This window comes from Bos javanicus, chromosome 6 (assembly GCF_032452875.1).
Source record: "Bos javanicus breed banteng chromosome 6, ARS-OSU_banteng_1.0, whole genome shotgun sequence".
Taxonomy (NCBI): Eukaryota; Metazoa; Chordata; class Mammalia; order Artiodactyla; family Bovidae; genus Bos; species Bos javanicus.
This window is the reverse complement of record NC_083873.1, coordinates 31,640,444-31,664,874: the sequence shown is the minus strand read 5'-3', so window position 1 is coordinate 31,664,874 and position 24,431 is coordinate 31,640,444. Positions and strand designations below refer to the sequence as shown.

The window sequence follows — 24,431 nt, the reverse complement described above, 5'->3', positions numbered from 1 at the left end:
CTGCCATCTTATACATTCTACCATTATGTTACATTCTGTTTGCCTTGCCTAACCTAGGTTCCTTTTTTGTCCTTTCTTGCCTTCTTTTGGATTAATATAAATTTTATTTTTCAATTCCCTCTTTTCTCCTGTACTAATTTACAAGTTATATACTCTGCTTTTATTTAATAGGTCCTCTAGAATTTACAACAGCCATACTTTATCAACATCTAATGTTTATCAATATCTTAAACCTCCTCTTAGCAAACATAAAATTTTAACTCCATTTACTCAATATATCCACCTCTCACATGATGGATTATTATTGTTCAAGTTTTTAATATTATTGTTTTTATTCTAAGAAGTCTTACCATTACTATCATGTGCAGTTAATATTTATTTTATATATACCCATATATGTTCTACTTTCTTTGCTTGTTTTTCCTTCCTACGTCTTTATCTAGAATTGCTTTTCTTTGGCCTGAAGTATATATTTTTTCAAATTTCCCATTTTGATGGTTTTCTTGTGGCTATATTTCTCAGTTTTTATTTCTGTGAACATATCTTTATTTCATCTTCTTCCTTCAAACATATTTTCCCTAGACACAGAATTTCAAAGTGCTGGTTTTACTCTTTCACCGTATTGATGATATCATTGCATGGGTTCTGGCTTCAGTGCTGTGGCTGAGAACTGCTGTCTCACCGCCAATCATCTTACCTTAACTTCTCTGCCTGATTTAAGATTTGTCTTTGTTTTTAAACCTCTGCATTTTCACTGTTGTCTCTAATGTGCATGGGTATAGCAGATCTATGATGGCAAAACCTATGGTTATCAATGTGGGATTTATGGTGATCAAGGAACTACGTAATGCTAAGTACCTGGTGCTAGAGTAAATTTATGAACCTGGAAGAATTTAGCATCAAAGATTACCATTGAGTCATAGAGAATTTCAAAACTGTGGGTGAAAAATGTGTCTTAGAGGCAATTCTCTGTCTTCAAATGTATTTATTTAGTAATAAGAAATGAGTTACACTTATCTTGCTTTCCAAGTGGCTCAGAGGGTAAAGAGTCTGCCTGCAATGCAGGAGACCAGGTTCCAATCCCTGGGTTGGGAAGATCCCCTGGAGAAGGGAATGGTAACCCACTCTAGTATTCTTGCCTGGAAAATCCCATGCATGGAGGAGCTTGGTAGGTTATAGTCCATGGGGTCACAAAGAGTCTGACAAATCTAGTCAAATGGAAACAAAATAATTAACCTAGAATCATAAAATGCGTTTAGTATAAAAATAATTGAGATTCGGAAAATGAAAATGTTCATGATTCTATAGCGGAAAGTCGTGTGTCTTTCTTCAGAGGTTTCATTACTTAATTACTTGTAGAATGATATCAGAAAACATTTTTAGACCTCATTACAATTGGGAAATCAGGATTGCTGTGGAATGTTACCTAATTTGAAGAAAAAGAAAAACTGGTACACGTTAAGGTATACATATAGAAATTATTTCATTTGCAGGTAAAATCTATACAGAGACAAATAAAAGCTCTTCATGTAAGTATTGCTTAATTCCTTACAAACCTTCATGTTTTTTCCCTCCTCTCTGTTCCCACAGGATGGGAGAAAATATCTGCTCCCTACTGTTGTCCCCAAGCTTATGTATAGTCATTTTGCATCAGGTTTCTTCTTTCTTCCAAAATCTTTTGTGTAAACTATCACATGTAAGGTTACTGTTAATTTTCCTAAAATCTTATGATCCTAATACTACTCCATTTTACAAAAATACTTATCCAAATTCAGTAATTAAGTATGTATGTGCAAGGATGGTCATTGAAGTCTTATACTAATAGAACCTAAGAATAAAGAGTTTTAAGAAATAAAGACAGGTTGGCAATGTAGCTAAATAGCAATAATATAAAGACTGAAGAGAGTCCCATTGAATTTAGGAACTCAGGATTCATCAGTAACTAAGGAGAGGCAGTAAAGCAATGGGTTAGAAATGTGGCCGCTAATGTAGGACTGCTCAAATTTTTGTTGTGTTACTTAAAACCAAGTGACATTGAATATGTTACTAACTCATAGATAGGTTCAACCTAAATGATTTAGTAATGTGATACATCCAGAACCATGTCTGGAACATAAAAAAAAAATGTTGCAAATAATTGCAATTTATTAGGAAAATATCAGTGGAGCAGTAATATCATATGTTTAAATTGTAACAAGTTAAAAAATAAAAAGGAAGGTAATGAGTAGAAGAGATAAAGGTAACCATATTAACCCTGTTTGGCTATGAGATCAGTCATTAAATGACTTAGTGAAATGGAGGGGAATAATTTTCAGAATATAACAGAGATGAGTATGCTTGAATGCTCACAGATCAAGGCTGTAGGGAGTAAGAGAAAGACGATAAAGGAAAGTCAGGTGATCACTGATAGATGTCCAAGAGAAAAAGAGCCAATTTGATCCAGAATTAGGTGGAATGTTTAATCTTAGGCACCAAGAATATAATTTTCCTTAGTGATGAGAGAAGGAAATAAAGAGAGAATGGTGTATTTACGAGCAAGTTACCATGGGTGCTATCAAGAAGTTAAGGGAATTGTTAAGAAATATGTTCTCTCTCTTTTTTTTTTTTTTTTTTTGAGGAAAGGATGGTGAGATTATCTGCTAAGAGAGAAAGTATACCAGAAAACATTAGAGATAATTAGGTTGGAATTTTATAGATAGTGAATAAGTTTTAAAAGAGCTGCAGTGGCAAAACAGAGAGAGATAATTAGGGAACATGGAAGAATTGCTAGAGAGAACTATTGGTTCATATGAAGTTAGAGACCAGAAGTTCATTGTAGCATTAATCTACATGGCTGTATATGTTTTATGCAGCAGCTTTCAGTGGACAGAATGAATTTGTATTAATGTAGGGATAGGATTTAATCAGAAGGGTTTTGTTTTATTGTTTCTGATTGCAATAAAGTTAGGCGATGAGAAGGACGTTGGCAGGAGACTGGCTGAGGTGGCAAAGCATGAAATCTCACTTGGACATGTATCTACTGAGGGCAGGAGGAGTCTCAACAACAGGGTGAAAGCATAACTTAAGAGAGTAGAAAAGTGAAATCGCTCAGTCATGTCCGACTCTGCGACCCCATGGACTGTAGCCTACCAGGCTCCTCCCTCCATGGGATTCTCCAGGCAAGACTACTGGAGTGGGTTGCCATTTCCTTCTCCAGAGGATCTTCCCGACCCAGGGATCGAACTCGGGTCTCCCGCAGTCCAGGTGGATGCTTTAACCTAGAGCCCCTAGGAAGTCTGAGAAACTGATGTTGATTGGATTAAGTTGAAAGAGCTTCAGGGCCAGGAAGCTATATTTGAGGAGCTACTGCTACTGCTGCTACTGCTAAGTCGCTTCAGTCATGTCCGACTCTGTGCGACCCCATAGACGGCAACCCACCAGGCTCCCCCGTCCCTGGGATCATCCAGGCAAGAATACTGGAGTGGGTTGCCATTTCCTTCTCCAGTGCATGAAAGTGAAAAATCAAAATGAAGTCACTCAGTTGTGTCTGACTCTTAGCGGCCTCATGGACTGCAGCCTACCAGGCTCCTCCATCCGTGGGATTTTCCAGGCGAGAGTACTGGAGTGGGGTGCCATTGCCTTCTCCAGAGAAACATCTAAATTCATAATTGGAAGTATGAATAGCTTCGTTGTTGTTGTTCAGTCACTCAGTTGTGTCCAACTCTTTGTGACCCATGAACTGCAGCATCCCAGGCTTCCCTGTCCTTCACCATCTCCCAGAGCTTGCTAAAACTCATGGCCACAGAGTTGGTGATGCTTTCTAAACAGCTCGTCCTCTGTCATCCCCTTCTCCTGCATTCAATCTTTCCCAGCATCAGGGTCTTTTCTAATGAGTTGGCTTTTTGCATCAGATGGCCAAATATTGGAGCTTCAACATAATTCCTTCCATGAATATTTAGGATTGACTGGTTTGATCTATTTGCAGACCAAGAGACTCTCAAGAGTCTTCTCCAATACCACATTTCAAAAGTATCAGTTTTTCAGCACTCAGCCTTTTTTATGGTCCAGCTCTCACACCCATACATAAAAACCATAGCTTTGACTATGTGAACCTTTGTCGGCAAAGTAATGTCTCTGTTATTTTAATAAACTGTCCAAGATTGTCATAGCTTTTCTTCCAAGGAGCATGTGTCTTTTAATTTCATGGCTACAGTCACCATGTGCAGTGATTTTGGAGCCCAAGAAAATGAAGTCTGTCAGTGTTTCCTTTGTTTCCCCATCTATTTGCCATGAAGTGATGGGACCAGATGCCATGATCTTAGTTTTCTGAATGTTGAGTTTTAAGCCAACTTTTTCACTCTCCTCTTCCATTTCTTCAAGAGGCTGTTTGCTTTCTGACATAAGGGTGGTGTCATCTGCATATCTGAGGTTATTGATATTTTTCCTGGCAATCTTGATTCCAGCTTGTGCTTTATCCAGCCCAGCATTTCTCATGATGTACTCTGCATATAAGTTAAATAAGCAGAGTGACAATATAAAGCCTTGATGTACTCTTTTCCTAATTTAGAACCAGTCTGTTCTTCCATGTCCGGTTCTAACTTTTGCTTCTTGACCTGCATACAGATTTCTTAGGAGGCAGGTAAGGTGGTCTGGTATTTCCATATGTTTAAGAATGTTCCACAGTTTTTTGTGATCCACACAATCAAAGGCTTTGACATAGTCAATAAAGCAGAAATAGATGTTTTTCTGGAGCTCTCTTGCTTTTTCAGTGATCCAATGCATGTGGACAATTTGATCTCTGGTTCCTCTGCCTTTTCTAAATCCAGCTTGAACATCTGGAAGTTCTCAGTTCATGTACTGCTGAAGCCTAGCTTGGAGAATTCTGAGCAGAATTCTGCTAGTGTGTGAGATGAGTGCAGTTGTGCAGTGGTTTGTACATTCTTTGCCATTGCCTTTTTTGGGGATTGGAATGAAAATCTCAAAGAAAGGCATTTCAGGACTGGAATGACTTTTTCCAGTCCTGTGGCCACTGCTCAGTTTTCCAAATTTGCTGGCATATTGAGTGTGGTACTTTCACAGCATCATCTTTTAGGATTTGAAGTAGCTCAACTGGAATTCCATCACTTCTGCTAGCTTTGTTCATAGTGATGCTTCCTAAGGCCCACTTGACTTTGCATTCCAGGATATCTGGCTCTAGGTGAGTGATGTCACCATCATGGTTATCTGCATCATTAAGATTTTTTTTTTGTATAGTTCTTCTGTGTATTCTTGCCACTTCTTCCTAATATTTTCTGCTTCTGTTAGGTTCATGCTGTTTCTGTCCCTTATTGTGCCCATCTTTACATGAAATATTCCCTTGGTATCTCTAATTTTCTTGAAGGGATCTCTAGTCATTCCCATTCTGTTGTTTTCCTTTATTTCTTTGCATTGTTCACTTAGGAAGGCTCTCTTACGTCTCCTTGCAATTCATTGGAACTCTAAATTCAGATGAGTATATCTTTCCTTTTTGCCTTTGCCTTTTGCTTCTCTTAATATTATTTGTAAGGCCCCCTCAACCATTTTGCCTTTTTGCATTTCTTTTTCTTGGGGATGCCTTCTAGACAATGAAAAATTCATAATTGTAAAGTTGGCAGAAGTGGGCTTCATTTCACCTTCTAAGGTCAGTATAGTTCTAAGATCAGTGTAGTTGCTTCCCCATCCTCTGAATTTAGTCTGTATTGTGTTACCTATGCCATTCAATTGAAATGAGTCATGTACTTCAAATTAAATGTACTTTATTCCTAAATAATATTAAAGAACTCCTGTTTATATTTCTATTTTTCGACTCCCAAATTGTATTGAAACATTCCAGTATATTGACGTTATATAAATATGTGAAAGAGACTGTAAATATTTACCATGCCTTTTACATTTTGACACTTAAATTATTTAAGCATTCTTAATTTGAAAATATTTATTTGTTTTTATAACTCAAATGTTTTTCTAATAAGCTACAATTTTTTAAATTAATTACTGAATTTATAAAACTTCAAATCTATCTCTCAAGTAATTTTGAGAGTATTATGAATTTTTTTGTGGATTTCTAGCTTTATTTATAAATGGAGCAATTCCTTCACATGGACCTAAATACATGTATAATATCATCGAAGATACTTATCAAGAGAAAGCATTGCCAAGCAAATAATTACAGTATAGATTTACTAGACATGTATTTAAAATTAAGGTTCCACTACCAGTATCTCCATGTCTTAAAAAGAGTGAATGGCTTTCCAAATGGTGAACTGTCAAGCTGTCAGTGTTTATTCTGCTGCCAGTGGCTAAGTGTATACAATGCATGTGTCCCTATCACCTTGAGCAGGGTACTGTCAGTTTTCATAAGCTAACCAGGGTTGCTTCTGTGTAGAATTTGAATGTGAGATTGACCATTTTCCAAATTTTGGACAAGTCTTGGCTCTCTTGACATTGTATGACTAGAGGTTTTTTTTTTTTTTTTTTTTTTTTTAATTTGGTAAGAGTATAAAAAGGATTATTTAATTTTTACTCATGCTGATAAAATGAAGGGTTTTCCTGATTTGATATTTTCTACATGTTCTTTTACTTTGATGTCAGGTGGTGATTCATTCAGTGGATGGTGTATTCAAGGTGTTAGACACTGTGTATCCTTGAAGATAAATTAGGAAAGCCTCAAAGCCAAATTTTGAAATCATCAAAGTTTTGTTTATCCTTAAACTTTCTCCAAGAGTATGGTTGTTCCTGTTTCTTTTCATCACAATACAAAATTTCCAAGAAGAAGAATTTAAGGAGTAATATCTTATTCAATCTTCTAAAACTAAGTTTATTAGAAGTCATTAAAGTACAAATTAAATTAAGTAGTTAATTTAAAGGATCAATTTGTGTTTTGTTTTTCCTTAGAAGATGAATTGTACAAAATATTTTTTGTTGGTGGTGCTTTTTTTTTGCTTATGTATCTGAAGTCTTCTTTGGTTTGGTTTTGCTAATGCTTCACTTTTTGTGAAGACTGAGCTTCAGCATTAAAATTTAATACTGTAGATTTAATGTTTTTGAACTTTATCACAAACAGGAAAACAGGGTCAGGGAAAATAGATTAAAACTGGCTTCACAACCAATATTAATTGTACAATAATGCTTATTCTCTTCATAAAATTGTTTCCTCATGTAAGCAGATGAAATAAAATGGTACAGCAGTGATCCTCTAGCTCCCAGGTATAGTCGTTTTTTAGATCTGTTTAGAATCTTTACTCAGGTTCTCCAACATTAAATCCACAAATGTAAAACCTACAGCTCTGCATTCTTGAGAAAACTTAATGTACTATTTTTGCAAAAGGTATTATATATAGATTGCCACTGGTCCATTTTTAATGAAATGTTTTCCTGCCTGGTATTTAGACAGAGGAAAAAGCAGCCTTGCCTTAAAGTGGCCAGTTATTTAATAGAGTACTGGTATTCTTCAGTGTTGTATTTGTATTCTGATTCTACAATATATAAAATAACACTTTCCTTTTTGTATTACCCTGTTTTATGTTTCTCTCTAGCATTTTTTGTAAACTGAAATTATATACATATATGTAGTTATATGTATAATCCTCACATATGTATATATATGTGTGTGTGTATATATATATATATATACATATACAGGTCAATGTAATCACTTTACTTGTTTATATTCTGTGTTTCCCATTATAGTATGACTCACACTGTGTAATGACACATTACAGTGTGATCCCCCAATGCATGGCATATAATAGATGTTCATTAATTATTTAATGAATGAACTAATGATTACATGTGTATTCTGACATAAGAATGTATAAGATTCTTCTATGTATCTACAAATGTGATAAGCATGTTTTCCCTTTATTCAAGTGAAAAATAATATGTGCACATAAATTATTGTTGACATGCCACGCTAGAAAGTATTTGTGTGTGCATCATTTCCTTCATTGTATCCTTAATACCTAGTAGAGTTAGTCTTCCGGTCGCCAAAAATACAATAAATTATTTTAGTGATTCTTAAGTAAGATGTTGTATAATTTGTTTGCAGTGATTCATAGACAGTATGGAAATAGTAGATTGATTATTTAAGCAAATAGATTGATTATTCCAAGCAAAATGGAAGGGCTCACAGAAGTACAGTCTTGTCAGAAATTGCTGATATTTGTAATTCAAGGTCATTTTTAAATAACTAGGCTAGATTTAATATGGTGTAATGGAAAAGTACAGTTTTGCTGACAGATATAACAAGGTTGAAATTCTGTCAATGACTGTGATTTTTAGGACTACTAAACCTAGTAAGTCTCAATTTCTTTATCTGTAGACTACGAATGATACTCTCTATTCTTTAATATTGTAAGGTTAAGTGAATTTATGTTTGTAGGTTACATAGTAAAAGATAACTAAAATAATGCCAATTCGAATATGAACAGTAATCTGTGTGAGCCAGTTCAAGAAATGCAAAGTATAGTTGCTATTGTCACAAGAAATTGCTATGTGAGGTGGAGGAATAATTTCGTTTTAGATGTGATTGACAGAGCATTATGAATGGCAGTCACAGTGACAGCATGAGCATTAACCTTTTTGTTTTCTTTAATGTTATTTCTGCATCTAAAATTCTGCAAGTCTGTTAATCAAACTTGGGAGCATCTACAGTTCAATGGGAAGCTAATAGGAGAGAGTCTAGTAGCCAGCATAGCCTGCATAAACCCAGTGTTTATAATTAAACTCGTTATTGGAAAATCTGCCATCCTTATTTACTGCCATATTTCCAACAGTAAATTTATCTCTTGGAAAGTGTATATAATGGATAGAATCTAGAAGTTGCTGTGAATTGGCAATGTATTGTGAATACTCCACCTGTTTTTCTCCCACCCTACTTTATATATAATACACATAATAGACTTCATTTCATGAGTTTTTATTTGGATGCATCTTCAAGAAAATATTTTGTACCTCAAAGTTAGGTAATATTCAAGCCAGTATCTCATAAAATTTCCAATCTATTGAGCCTTCAAAATTACTGACCCCAGCAGTTTCCTGATATATAAAATGAATTCTGCACTCTTGAAAAGTATACACTATGGAAGGGATTATTTCTACTTCAAAGGGAACCCATCTCTTATCATGACACAGAAGAGATAGTTGTATCCAGTGATGTTTAGAGTGAGCTGTTGCTTGGATAGAGGTGACTTCTGAAGATGTCCTGCTTCAGGCAAGCAGCACTCACAGCCTCTCAGAGAGAACAGGAGCACTCTCTTTTGGTGGGTGGAATGATGCTGACTTCTCCAATATGGGGAAAGGATGTCTGATTCCAGTTAAACATTTTTTTGTGTGTGTGGAAAAAGAGCCAATGATATTTTTCAAAAGACTATGAAATCTGGATTGCGTGCTCAGTATGGATTACTTTCCCACTGTTTGTTGTTGTTGTTGTTCTTCTATGGACAGTAATCTATGTGAGCCAATGCAAGAAATGCAAAGTCTAGTTTCTATTCTCAAAAGAAATTGCCATCTGACATGGAGGATTAATTTCAGTTAGGTGTGATTAACAGAGCACAGAAAAAAAGCTTGTTATGAGGCAACTAGTTGCTCTAGGCATGCAGACTCTTGGTAAATGTTTACAGACATGTATGTGCTCAAAGAAACCCAGAGAGTCTGATTCATGGGTTCACATGTTAAAAACTGACTCAGTTAAGAGTTTAGACCATACCTGGTACAAAGGAAGCAAGGTGCAGTTTCCTGCCTACTCTGTTGGACAGCACCCAGTCAGACTTAATGGAATCTGCCTCACCCCACCTTCCTCTCTGTCTTTCTCACACACACACACACACCACCACGACCACCACCACCACGACCACCCCCGCCAGTGAAGCTTCAGTCCAGCTCAAATTCACCTACACAGTGTGATTTTAGCCACAAATGGTGATTCATGTCCAAGTTAAGAATACGGAGAACTGAGAAACATTTGCTCATATGTTCTCCTCTGACAAGGTCTCATTGTCATCATTGAACTTAAGTGGCAGATACCAAGATCTATTTCAAAGAGGTTACATGAATCAGCAAACAGTGGCAAGAAGGTGTCACATTGCATGCGAGTCATTTGCCCACATATATTGAAAGTTCACAACAGATTAATTTGTTATATAGTGATATTCCTGGTATGGTAGGTTCAGCTGAAGCATAATCCCAAGAGTTTATCATTATGCCTGAAATTATCTGCTTTGTTCACTTCTGAATTTCTCAGTAATCTGTTAAAATATTTGATTATATATCTCTCTTATTCTCCCAGAACTGTCTTGACTCCTTCAGGGGATTATAAATTCTCCTTCCACAGGAACTGGATTTTTACCACTGGAAAATGTTTTAATAGTCCAGGCACATAATCTCACCAAATTTGCTAATAAGAATTTCAACAACCCAATTGCTTCGGGATTCTTCATTCAAACTAATGAAATACTATGTTCATATCAGTGATGATAATTTAAATTGTAGTCCTGGCTTTTGGTCACTGCTGACTGTATTTGCATCCTTCCTGCCTTTCCCAGCCCTCCAGTAATTTTAGTTTCTTTTATGATCAGAAGACTTGACACACTAAAGCTAGTCAGGCACCATTAAGACTTTCAATTCAAATAAGCTGTTCAGTGGTGACTGGAAATTGAAGGTATTGATGTTTGCTAATTTGTTCTGAATAGAAACTATGTTATTAAAAAACATTTTTTAGAGACTTTGAGATGCCTTGGATGTTCAAACATCCCTTTTAAAGTTTCTGCTATTAATTTGTATTCTGTTTCTGCCAAGATTTGCTTTTTGATAAAAAGGTCGTATGTTGCAATAAAAATAAGAAACACAATTTTTTTGCATTTTTAAAAATTGAAACACTTGATTTGTATGCTAAAAGCAACATATTGACATTACTAAAGACAGGAATTTTCCAGGCATACAACACTATTATAACCAGGAAGAAAAAACTTGTTTTAAAAGTTAAAAATAATTAAAAACTTCCCTTTGTGTTTAAAGGAGCAAATATTTCTGAAAGTTCATCAGAAGTATCAAGTAATTTAAAATTTTAGAGCAACAGTTTTCTTGCTTGCAGTTTGAAATAGAGTTTGGTCTATGGCCATAACACCCTGAACATGCCCAATCTCATCTGGAATAGAGTTGCTCTCTAGACATAGCATTTTGTGATTCTTTCATTCTAATATTATATTCTATCCATAAAGCATTCTGAAGCAATATTTTAAAAATGTGTGTTTGTGTTCAGTCGCTTTGATCATGTCTGACTCTTTGCAACCCTATGGACTGTAGCCCACTGGGCTCCTGTATCAATGAGATTCTCCAGGCAAGAAAACTGGAGTGAGTTGCCATGCCCTCCGCCAGGGGATCTTTCCAACCCAGGAATTGAACCTACATCTCAGGCATCTGCTGCATTGCAGGTGGATTCTTTACACATTGAGCCACCTAGGAAAAACAGCAGAACAATTTATTTCCAGATATTTTCAATGAAGCTAAAATATACAGTTTATATATCATATTACAGTAAGTAGGACTATATATATTAAATCAATTTGTGGTCTTATTTATTGAGGATTCCAATTTTTGATTACTATAAAAATATCTAATGTAGTTTTTTTTTGTTTGTTTTTGTTTTTGTTTTAATTTAATTTTTTTTTAAACTTTACATAATTGTATTAGTTTTGCCAAATATCAAAATGAATCCGCCACCGGTATACATGTGTTCCTTCAAGTCAGTTCAGTCACTCAGTCATGTCCAACTCTTTGAGACCCCATGGACTGCAGTATGCCAGGCTTCCCTGTCCATCACTAACTCCCAGAGCTTGCTCAGACTCATGTCTATTGAGTCAGTGATGCCATCCAACCATCTTATCCTCTGTCGTTCTGTCTCCTGCTTTCAATCTTTCCCAGCATCAGGGTCTTTTCCAGTGAGGCAGTTCTTCCCATCATGCGGCCAAAGTATTGGAGTTTCAGCATCAAGCTTCCAATGAATATTCAGGATTGATTTCCTTTAGGATTAACTGGTTTGATCTTCTTGCAGTCCAAGGGACTCTCAAGCATCTTCTCCAACACCACAGTTCAACAGCATCAATTCTTTGGCACTCAGCTTTCTTTATAGTCCAACTCTCACATCCATAAATGACTACTGGAAAAAACATAGCTTTGACTAGATGGCCCTTTTTTGGCAAAGAAATATCTCTGCTTTTTAATATGCTCTCTATATTGGTATAACTTTTCTTCCAAGGAGCCAACATCTTTTAATTTCATGATTCCTGTCACCATCTGCAGTGATTTTGGAGCCTCCAAAATTAAAGTCTCTCACTGTTTCCATCATTTCCCCATCTATTTGCCATGAAGTGATGTGACCAGATGCCATGATCTTAGTTTTTTGAATGTTGAGTTAAGCTAGCTTTTTCATTCTTTAATTCATTTACTTATTTTAATTGGAGGCTAATTACTTTACAATATTGTGGTGGTTTTTGCCATACATTGGCATGAATCAGCCACAGGTGTACATGGGTTCCCATCCTGAAACCCCGTCCCACCTCCCTCCCCATCTCATCCCTCTGGGGGTGCCAGCGCACCGGCTTTGAGTGCACTGCTTCATGCATTGAACTTGAACTGGTCATCTATTTCACATATGGTAATATACATGTTTCAATGCTATTCTCTCAAATCATCCCACCCTCACCTTCAGCCACAGAGTGCAACTCTATTTTTTCACTTTCATCAAGAGACTCTTTAGTTCCTCTTTGCTTTCTACCATAAGAGTGGTGTCATCTGCATATCTGAGGTTATTAATATTTCTCCCAGCAATCTTGATTCCAGCTTATGCTTCATCCAGCCCAGCATTTCAATGGTGTATTCTGGATATAAGTTAAATAATCAGGGTGACAATATACAGCCTTGACATACTCCTTTCCCACTTTAGAACCAGTCTGTTGTCCCATGTCCAGTTCTAACTGTTGCTTCTTGACCTGCATAGAGATTTCTCAGGAGGCAGGTAAGATGGTCTGGTATTCCCATCTATTTAAGAATCTTCCACAGTTTGTTATGATCCAATGGATGTTGGCAATTTGATCCCAAGTTCCTCTGCCTTTTCTAAATCCAGCTGTACATCTGGAAATTCATGGTTCATGTACTGTTGAAGCCTGACTTGGAGAATTTTGACCATTACTTTGCTAGCGTGTGAGATGAGTACAATTGTGCGCTTGTTTGAGCATTCTTTGGCATTGCTTTTCTTTGGGATTCGAATGAAAACTGACCTTTTCCAGTCCTGTAGCCACTGCTGAGTTTTCTAAATTTGGTGGTATATGGAGTGCAGCATCACATCACATCACATCACTTTCACAGCATCATCTTTTAGGATTTGAAATAGCTCAACTGGAATTCCATCACCTCCACTAGCTTTGTTCATAGTGATGCTTCCTGAGGCCCACTTGACTTGACATTCCAGAATGTCTGGCTCTAGGTGAGTGATCACACTATTGTGGCTATCTGGGTCATGAAGATCCTTTTTGTATAGTTCTTTTGTGTATTCTTGCCACCTCTTCTTAATATCTTCTGCTTCTGTTAGGTCCATACCATTCTGTCCTTTATTGTAATTTTACATATAATAATAAACTTCAAAATTCTTGCCATAACCCACATCTTTAATATATGAAATATGTCTTCATTTGATTTCCTATGGTGAAGATTTGAAAGTAAGAACTCTGAAATAGAATGCCTAAGAATTATAGATTTATTTGTTCTAGCTTAAAAAATTAATATCCATACTTTGTTTTATAAAAAAGGTTGCTTAGATTTTTTATTAATAGATAATTAATTTAAATTTATTTATAGTTAAAAATTTTCATTTTATCAGTAACTTCTTATTAAAATATTAATGTTCACATTGTTATTTTGTATCCTGAAGCTAGTAGTCCATGCTGAATCCCAAGTGTTTACTAATCATTAAAAAAGTATATCAGTTCAGTTCAGTTCAGTCACTCAGTTGTGTCCGACTCTTTGCAACCCCATGAATTGCAGCATGCCAGGCCTCCTTGTCCATCACCAACTCCCAGAGTTCACTCAAACTCACGTCCATCGAGTAGGTGATGCCATCCAGCCATCTCATCCTCTGTTGTCCCCTTCTCCTCCTGCCCCCAATCCCCCCCAGCATCAGAGTCTTTTCCAAAGAGTCAACTCTTCATATGAGGTGGCCAAAGTACTGGAGTTTCAGCTTTAGCATCATTCCTTCCAAAGAACACCCAGGACTGATCTCCTTTAGAATGGACTGGTTGGATCTCCTTGCAGTCCAAGGGACTCTCAAGCTTCTTCTCCAACACCACAGTTCAAAAGCATCAATTCTTCGACACTCAGCTTTCTTCACAGTCCAACTCTCACATCCATACATGACCAGTGGAAAAACCATAGCCTTGACTAGACGGACCTTTGTTGGCAGAGTAATGTCTCTGCTTTTGAATATGCTATCTAGGTTGGTCATAACTTTCCTTCCAAGGAGTAAGCGTCTTTTAATTTCATGGCTGCAATCACCATCTGCAGTGATTCTGCATTCAAATATTCTTTATTCAAAATAAAGTCTGACACTGTTTCCACTGTTTCCCCATATATTTCCCATGAAGTGATGGGACAAGATGCCATGACCTTAGTTTTCTGAATGTTGAGCTTTAAGCCAACTTTTTCACTCTCCTCTTTCACTTTCATCAAGAGGCTTTTTAGTTCCTCTTCACAAAAGTATATAAATGATTGCAAATATAATAAATAAGATTTTTAAAAGTTAAAAAAAATCTATATCTTATTCTTTCCCTGGTCTGCAGTTTTTTATAAGAGCTTTAATCATAAAATATGTATTATCTCAAATTTTGCCATATTTGAAAGAATTTTTAAGGTGATGGTTAAATGTTTTTATCCAAAAATAGAGCTTTTTTATTCCAACGCATAGTAGTATTATTGTCATTAGTAAGTTTATGGAACTTGATGTTGCTGGTATGTGTGTTCTTTTCAAGGCTACAGATTCTATTTTGAGAAATTGTTGTTTTTGTTTTGTTTTTACCATAAACTGTGAGCATTTTCATCAGGGCCTTAAGTGTCTTTCCAGTAAATTGTCTGTGGATAGAAAACTAAGTTTGCACAGCATTCTTTCCAATATGAAAAGTAAATATGTTTGGAAGTGGAGATACTCTTAAGCAATTTGAGGTATTTTTATTAATCACAGTATTTCGGGTACAATAAGGGGCTTTTACGTTTATTGGCAGTGAAACTTGATTTAAAATTATTCAATAAGTATATTTATCAGGGTTATTAAACTCCATTATAATAGTAAAATAGCATTTCTGGAATTCTTTTTTATAATCAAAAGTGAGAAATGAATCTCACTTTAAAAAATAATTTTAAAATATCTTGGATTAATATAGGTTAGACCTTGAAATGTCTAATTAATAAGATGAATGCATCTAGCTGAATATAATCACTCTGAGAAAGTCACTTGATGCTCATGAGGAGAAAAGTACTTATCTGCTTAAAATGTTTTCAAGCAATTCTTAATCAGAAGCTATGGAAAGTTTTATTACCTTGGAGTGCTTGAATAAAAGTAGGTTTTGTGGGTTTAAATGGAAAAGCATTTGAAATGTTTTGCTTGAAAATTTCTTCTTTTGATTCATTCAAGTTTGATATGAATCTATATCCCAAAAGGAGATGAGAAATCTTTCGGGTTCAGAAATCTTTCAGGTTCAGACTCATGCATTTCACAATGTCTGATTGTCACCATTTGGAGCAATAATATGATCTGAATGAATGTACTTTCATTAAATAGGAGACAGTGTCTTTTAGATTGTGAAAAAAAAAAAAAAAGTCACATTTCTGCCTCATATAGGAACTGTTGTACTAATAGATATTTCTCCCTTCCAAAGAAAATTGGAAACTGAAGGATTATTCTTGGGATCAAACAAAGTAATAGCAATTCAGGAACTGGGTTCTTATCCATTCTTAAACATATTCAAGTTTCTCCAAGTAGGCACATTTTTTTGGTTCATCACAAACATTTCTGAGCGATCACAAAATTAGGGAAAATTTAGCAGTCATTTGGTCTTCCCAGGTTTCTCAGTGGTAAAGAATCCACCTGCCAATGCAGGAAACACAGGTTTGATCCCTGGGTGGAAAAGATCCCCTGGAATAGGAAATGGCAACACACTTCAGTATTCTTGCCTGGAAAATCTCATGGACATAGAAGCCTGGCATGCTACAGTACATGGAGTCGCAAAGAGTCAGACATGACTGAGTGACTGAGCACACGTGCACTTAGCAGTCATTTAGTGAAACATCTCTATCTGACATATGTAGTCCTGAGTTTTGTGGGTTGGAGACATTCTTAAAAATCATTATTTTGTTATAAAAACCAAGCCTAGATTTCTAGTTCAGTGTTTTTTCTGCTATATTAAAGTTCTTTCCACAATTTCAAAACCTATACCTGTTAGAAGTAAACAGTAAAGAGATATTTTCTGTATTTTTTTTTCCTCATTGTAAGTATAGAAGCTTGTTAGTCGCTCAGTTGTGTCTGAGTCTTTGTGACCTTGTGGACTGTAGCCTGCTCTCTGTCCATGGAATTCTCCAGGCAAGAATACTGGAGTGGGTTGTCATTCCTTTCTCCAGGGAATCTTCCTGACCCAGGGATTGAACCTGGGTCTCCCCAATTGTGGACAGAATCTGTACCATCTGAGTCGCCAGGGAAGCCCAATGCCGCCAGGGAAGCCCTGAAGTGTAAGTATGGAACCGGTCTTTAAGTATATCCCTGGTTATTTTATAGTTATAAATCCTAAGGAGAAAAATCAATTGTATTTAATATCTCACTAATAAGAGCTTCACACTTTTTTTTTTTTTTTTAGAAAATAGCAAATTCTCTGGCTTACCTCTTAAAACCCCAGGTTATTGAAATAAGGAAATATTTTTGTCCCTACTCTTTTTTTTTTTAGTCTTAGTGACCTTAAAGCTCTTCCCAAGTAATGCTGTACTCTGTTAACTTTATTCTACAGTGTTTAATTCCTTTGATTATGGTTTTCATTCTGTCTGCCCTCTGGTAAGGAAGAATAAAAGGCTCATGGACATTTCCTGATGGGAGAGACTGACTGAGGGGGAAACTGAGTCTTGTTCTGATGGGCAGGGCCATGCTCAGTAAATCAAAACAGAGTTTTGCAAAGAGAACGCACTGGTCATAGCAAACACCCTCTTCCAATAACACAAGGTGTCCATATCTACACATGGACATCACCAGATGGTCAATACCGAAATCAGATTGATTATATTTTTGCAGCCAAAGATGGAGAAGCTTTATATAGTTAGCAAAAACAAGATCAGGAGCTGACTGTGGCTCAGACCATGAACTCCTTATCGCCAAATTCAGAACTTAAGTTGAAGAAGGTAGGGAAAACCACTAGACCATTCAGGTATGACCTAAATCAAATCCCTTACAATTATACAGTGGGAGTGACAAATAGATTCAAGGGATAAGATCTGATAGACAGAGTGCCTGAAGAAATATGGACTGAGGTTCGTTACATTGTAGAGAAAGGTAGTGATCAAGACATTCCCCAAGAAAAAGAAATGCAAAAAGGCAAAATGGTTGTCTGAGGAGGCCCTACAGATAGCTGAAAAAAGAAAAGACACAAAAGGCAAAGAAGAAAAGGAAAGATATATCCATCTGAATGCAGAGATCCAAAGAATGGCAAGGAAAGATAAGAAAGCCCTCCTAAGTGATCAGTGCAAAGAATAGAGGAAAGCAATAGAATAGGAAAGACTAGAGATCTCTTCAGGAAAATTAGAGATACCAAGGGAACATTTCATGCAAAGATGGGCACAATAAAGGAAAGAAACGATATGGACCTAACAGAAGCAGAAGATATTAAGAAGAGATGGCAAGAATACACCAAAAAACTATACAAAAAAGATCTTCATGATCCAGATAACCACGATGGTGTGATCGCTCACCTAGAGCCAGACATCCTGGAATGCGAAGTCAAGTGGGCCTTAGGAAGCATCACTATGAACAAAGAGGTGATGGAATTCCAGTAGAGTTATTTCAAATCTTAAAATATGATGTTATGAAAGTGCTGCACTCCATACGCCAGCAAATTTGGAAAACTCAGCAGTGGCCACAGGACTGCAAAAGGTCAGTTTTCATAACAATCCCCAGGAAAGGCAATGCCAAAGAATGTTCAAACTGCTGCACAATTGTGCCATCTCACACGCTAGCAAAGTGATGTTCAAAATTCTCCAAGCCAGGCTTCAACAGTACGTGAACCATGAACTTCCTGATAATCAACCTGGATTTAGAAAAGGCAGACAAACCAGAAATAAATTGCCAACATTCGCTGGATCATTGAAATAGAAAGGGTGTTCCAGAAAATCATCTATTTCTGCTCTATTGACCACACCAAAGCCTTTGACTGTGTGGATCACAATAAACTGTGAACATTCTTAAAAAGATGGGAATACCAGACTACCTGACCTGCCTCCTGAGAAAACTGTATGCAGGTCAAAAAGCAACAGTTAGAACTGGACTTGGAACAACATACTGGTTCTAAATAGGGAAAGGACTACCTCAGGGCTGTATATTGTCACCCTGCTTATTTAACTTATATGCAGAGTACATCATGAGAAATGCTGGACTGGATGAAGCACAAGATGGAGTCAATATTGCTGGGAGAAATATCAATAACCTCAGATATGCAGATGACACCTCCTTTATAGCAGAAAGTGAAGTAGAACTAAAGAGCCTCTTGATGAAAAGGAAAGAGGAGAGTGAAAAAGTTGGCTTAAAATACAACATTCAGAAAACGAAGATCATGGCATCCAGTCCCATCACTTCATGGCGAATGGATGGGGAAACAATGGAAACAGTGTGAGACTTTATTTTTTGGGGCTCCAAAATCACTGCAGATGGTGACTGCAGCCATGAAATTAAAAGACGCTTGCTCCTTGGAAGCAAAGTTATGACCTACCTAAAGACCATATTAAAAAGCAGAGACATTACTTTGCCAACAAAGGTCCGTCTAGTCAAAGCTATGGTTTTTCCAATAGTCATGTATGGATGTGAGAGTTGGACTATAAAGACAGCTGAGTGCTAAAGAATTGATGCTTTTGAACTGTGGCATTGGAGAAGACTCTTGAGAGTCCCTTAGACTGAAAGGAGATCCAACCAGTCCATCCTAAAGGAAATCAGTCCTGAATATTCATAGGACAGACTGATGCTGAAGATGAAACTCCAATACTTTGGCCACCTGATGCGAAGTGACTCATTTGAAAAGACCCTGATGCTGGGAAAGATTGAAGCCATGAGGAGAAGAAGACAACAGAGGATGAGATGGTTGGATGGCATCACTGGCTCTATTGACATGAGTTTGAAAAACTCCTGGAGTTGGTGATGGACAGGGAAGCCTGGCATGCTAAAGTCCATGGGGTCACAAAGAGTCAGACACAACTGAGTGACTGAACTGAATGACAGTGTTTAATGTAATATTTAATGTTTAGTTTTATCTTTGTTCTTTCCCTGCTCAAAATTTATTTTTAAAAGTAGAGGTAATATTTCCATTCATTTGTTTAAAGCCTTATTATTATTTTTTTTTTACAATTGCAACCACATTTTGCCTCACTATCAATGACATTCAATTTTGCCTTATTGTTGTTAACAGAAACACATTTTGATTAAAAATAAATGAGTATACAGATAAGGCTGATTTACATTTCTGAGAAGTTTTTTTCATAAATCATTTTTAGTTAAATATAATCCAAACTAGATTTTTCTAGCCAGAGTGCTTTCTGCCACAATGTAATCAGACAAAAATATGTTAGGGTTATTGTGCCAAACATCTTTCAACAGAACAAGGTTTGAGTGAAACATATCACAGCAAGAATAGCCCTATACTGAAGGATAGAATCACAGGTCTCTTCCAGACCATATATCAACAGAGAATTATGAGTACTTGCTATTGGCAGGGTTATCTTTTTAGTGGGAATATAAATATAGATGATAGATAGGCAGAAAGATAGATAAACAGATGATAGATACATAATAGAATATTCTCTCTTGGAAAATTCTATGGGCAGGGAAGCCTAGAGGGCTACAGTCCATGGGGTTGCAAAGAGTTAGATATGACTGAGTGCCTGAGCATGCATGTAATATAAATATGATAAATGGTATGGATATAGATATCCAAATAAACATAAGAAGCAACATAGACCAAAGACACACTATATAAGTAAGCTATTTTGTGAAAGTGAAAGTGTTAGTCACTCAATTGTGCCTGACACTTCACGACCCAATGGACTATAACTCACCAGGCTCTGCCCAGAAATTCTCCAGGCAAGAATACTGGAGTGGCTAGCCATTCCTCCAGGGGATCTTCCCAACCAGGGATCGAGCCACGATCTCCTGCACTGAAGGCAGATTCTTTACCACCAGAGACACCAGGGAAGTTATCTTTATACTGTACGTTATAGGTTCATAACAGATGCACACAGAAATAGTTCTGATGCTGCTTCAGATCTTGCTCAAGTAGTATCATAGCATAAGATATAGAAATACTCAAATAGTATGATAGTATAAGATATAGAATTACTCGAGTAGTATGGTAGTATAACATATGGAAATAGAGGAAACCAGAATTGAAAGAGACACGTGTACCCCAATGTTCATCGCAGCACTGTTTATAATAGCCAGGACATGGAAGCAACCTAGATGCCCATCAGCAGATGAATGGATAAGAAAGTTGTGGTACATATACACAATGGAGTACTACTCAGCCATTAAAAAGAATACATTTGAATCAGTTCTAATGAGGTGGATGAAACTGGAGCCCATTATACAGAGTGAAGTAAGCCAGAAAGAAAAACACCAATACAGTATACTAACGCATATATATGGAATTTAGAAAGATGGTAACAATAACCCTGTATACGAGACAGCAAAAGAGACACTGATGTATAGAACAGTCTTTTGGTCTCTGTGGGAGAGGGAGAGGGTGGGATGATTTGGGAGAATGGTGTTGAAACATGTATAACATCATATATGAAACGAGTCACCAGTCCAGGTTCGATGTACGATACTGGGTGCTTGGGGCTGGTGCACTGGGACGACCCGGGGGGATGGTATGGGAAGGGAGGAGGGAGGAGGGTTCAGGATGGGGAACACATGTATACCTGTGGCGGATTCATTTTGATATATGGCAAAACCAATACAATATTGTAAAGTTAAAAATAAAATAAAAATTAAAAAAAAATAAAAAATTAAGGCTTATCAAGCCTGAAGAACACACACACACACACACAAAAAAAGATATGGAAATACTTGAGCAATGGCATAGTGTAGGATATAGAAATCTAAAGTCACTCAGAACATTAGAGATTGTGCCATGCTTACCTGTTGACTGTACAGCTTTATTAAAACAACTGATTTGAAAATAATCTGCTTATTTGCCTGGGGCCAGGGGTGTGTGTAGAACAAAAAAGAAATAGCAGTAGCAGAAGATTTGCAACTAATTTAACAACTAAATATTCAATTCATTAGTAAGTAGGAAAACTTGAAGTTTATTATAGATAATATTAAATAAATATTATTAGTAGAAAATAGCATTGTTATTAGAAAATAACATTGTATATACCGAGTGTCTAGCATTCTAATCTGATTTATCTGATTTAGTTACTATCAACAAGGGAAATTATCCAAATATATGAGATATCAAAAACTAACAAAAGTTTTGAGTTTCTGATGCCTGAACTTGGTTATAATTAATTAAATTTAGAGGCTATTGAAGAAAAGGAATTATGTAGCCTCTTTACATATTTTGATCAGCGATGCAATTCAGTGTGATACAATCACATTGTATTTAGGGTGGTGTTCAATAGGGAATGAAATCAGTAATTATTGACAAGTCTTCTGATAATAATTTTAATGTTATGATTTAGGAAATATTCTAATCACTTTTATTTATAGAATTGTAATTTTACAAATACTAAAAATTGTTTCCATGGATAGAAGGACCTTATACCTGCAAGGAATAAACTAAGATTGTATTTCATATTTTTATCATAGTTAAGGATTCTGTTAATATTAACCACTTACTCAAAGGAAGTGTTAAAAGTATTTTAAGATATTTTTCATTTTAATATAAAAACCCATCTTTTACTTTGATATCAAATTTTATGAATTATCTTCTCTGCATTATATCAATATAATAGAATACACATTTGAATGATAACATGGTGTGACCCTACCTGGTAATATCCACTCATTACTTTCCCATTTCCCAATTTTTTCCCCTAACTTTAGCATGGCATAGTAACAAAATATATTACTTATTGCTGAGAAAAGTTATAAAATATTTAAAATTTTTGGTTTATTATAAAATATATATACACAGTTTCAATAGTACTGTAATTAATTATAGACCACACTTTTAAAAAATACTGTTCTCATGGAAGCACATAAATCTCTTTTTCATTTTCTTTTTTCCATAATTTATTTATTTTTAATTGAAGGACAATTCCAATATTGTGTTGGTTTCTCCCATAATCAGCATGGCTCAGCCATAGGTATATATATGTCCCCTCCCTCTTGAGCCTCCCTCCCACCCTATCCCACCCCTCTAGGTTGTCACAGAGTCCTGGTTTGAGTTCCCTGAGTCATAAAGCAAATTCTCACCGGCTCTCTATTTTACACGTGTTAGTGTATGTCTCCATGCTAATCTCTCCTTTTGTCCCTTCTTCCCTTTCCCACCCCCCCCACACCTGTGTCCACAAATCTGTTCTCTATGTCAGCGTCTTCACTGCTACCCTGCAAATAGGTTAATCAGTACCATCTTTCTAGATTCCATATATATGTGTTAATGTACGATATTTGTTTTTCTCTTTCTGACTTACTCTGTATAATGAGCTATAGGTTCATCCACCTCATTACCATTGACTCAAATGCATTCCATTTTGTGGCTGAGTAATTTTCCATTGTATATATGTACCACAGCTTCTTTATCCATTCATCTGTTGATGGACATCTAGGTTGAGAAACACATAATTCTTGATTAAAAAGATGAAATTTGACTGTATTTGGATAGTGAAATCTCCTCTATTAATGAAAGGACAGCTAGTTGGTCTTAACTAAAAAATAACCTGGATAGAGAAAAAGGCCAAACTTGTCACTTGAAATAAAGAAAACAATGGCAATGATAAAAATGTGCAAAGATATTTCTTAATAGAAGTTCAGGTGAAATTGAACCAAAGATTTTAGTTGACCATAAATAAGGTCAGGTGAAACAATAATGTTTTGAATCTGCCAAAAAGCTAATGAAATTTACTCAAGTCATTAAGAAAGCTACATTGTAGGAGAAATCTATGAAGGAATTAAAGATCTTAAATATAAATATAAAGCATATCAATAATATTTTCCGTGTATATAATGGCATCATATACAAAGAGAAATTACGATATTTTATATTAATTCAGGTTCATGTTGTGAATCAAAGACTCAGCTATAGAAAGACAAGTATAGGTTTGTGCATGGCTCCTGCATGATGAAATTTGAAAAGCAGCAGGATGATGCTCATCTTTAGTCAAACTATCTTTAATTATCCATGAAGATACCTGATACTTCAATGTTACTTACGCAGGGCAACATTAAAATGATTTGAACAGAAGGGATTACTATCTCAAGCTGTAAATAACCTGTAGCTAGAACATGGATTTACTTATTGTCCTCTCTGTGTGTGGAAATGGAGTCGGCGGGAAGAATTAGATCTTAGGGCTCCACTGGAAGAAGTTAGCCCAGGTGAGGAATATTACTAAGGGCTATTGCCTGGAGAATCCCAGGGATGGGGGAGCCTCATGGGCTGCCATCTATGGGGTTGCACAGAGTCAGACACGACTGAAGCGACTTAGCAGCAGCAGCAGCAATACACTAACTGAAGTAACACAATGGCAGTGTAGCCAGGCAAGATACATTTTTCAGAGAAAGGGAGAGAAGATCAAAGGGAGAAGCATATAATAAATAAGCTTTGCCTCTTTTACCCTTCTGTTTCAAGTTGAGTTTGGTTACATTCTCAGATTGTAAATATTTGCTCAATTAATGTTGTATCAGTAAATGAAAAAGTGACTGATAATAGGGACACGTACCTAGAAGTCAAGTTGGTTGGCTTTGTAGGGCCTAACAATACCATACAGAATTAAGATTCAAAATTGTGAATTAAAAAAAAAAAAAAACTGTGAATAGGTTCAGATTTTCAATAGATAATCAACTAATGGTATTGCTATTAATACATATACAGCTCCATATTAATCATAATTAGGCACAGAAAATACTAGAGTATCTGATTTCTCATTGGCTGGGTTTCTATACCCTAAAGAAGAAATCAGATTTCTTTTAAAAATAACTTTGAATAATG

The 24,431-nt window shown here is 36.1% G+C and overlaps 1 protein-coding gene across 1 annotated transcript in view; it reads left to right on the top strand.

Annotated features, from left to right (window-relative positions):
- Positions 1–24,431, top strand: part of GRID2 (glutamate ionotropic receptor delta type subunit 2) — a 1,602,175-nt gene that overhangs the window by 1,021,522 nt on the left and 556,222 nt on the right. The window lies entirely within an intron of this gene.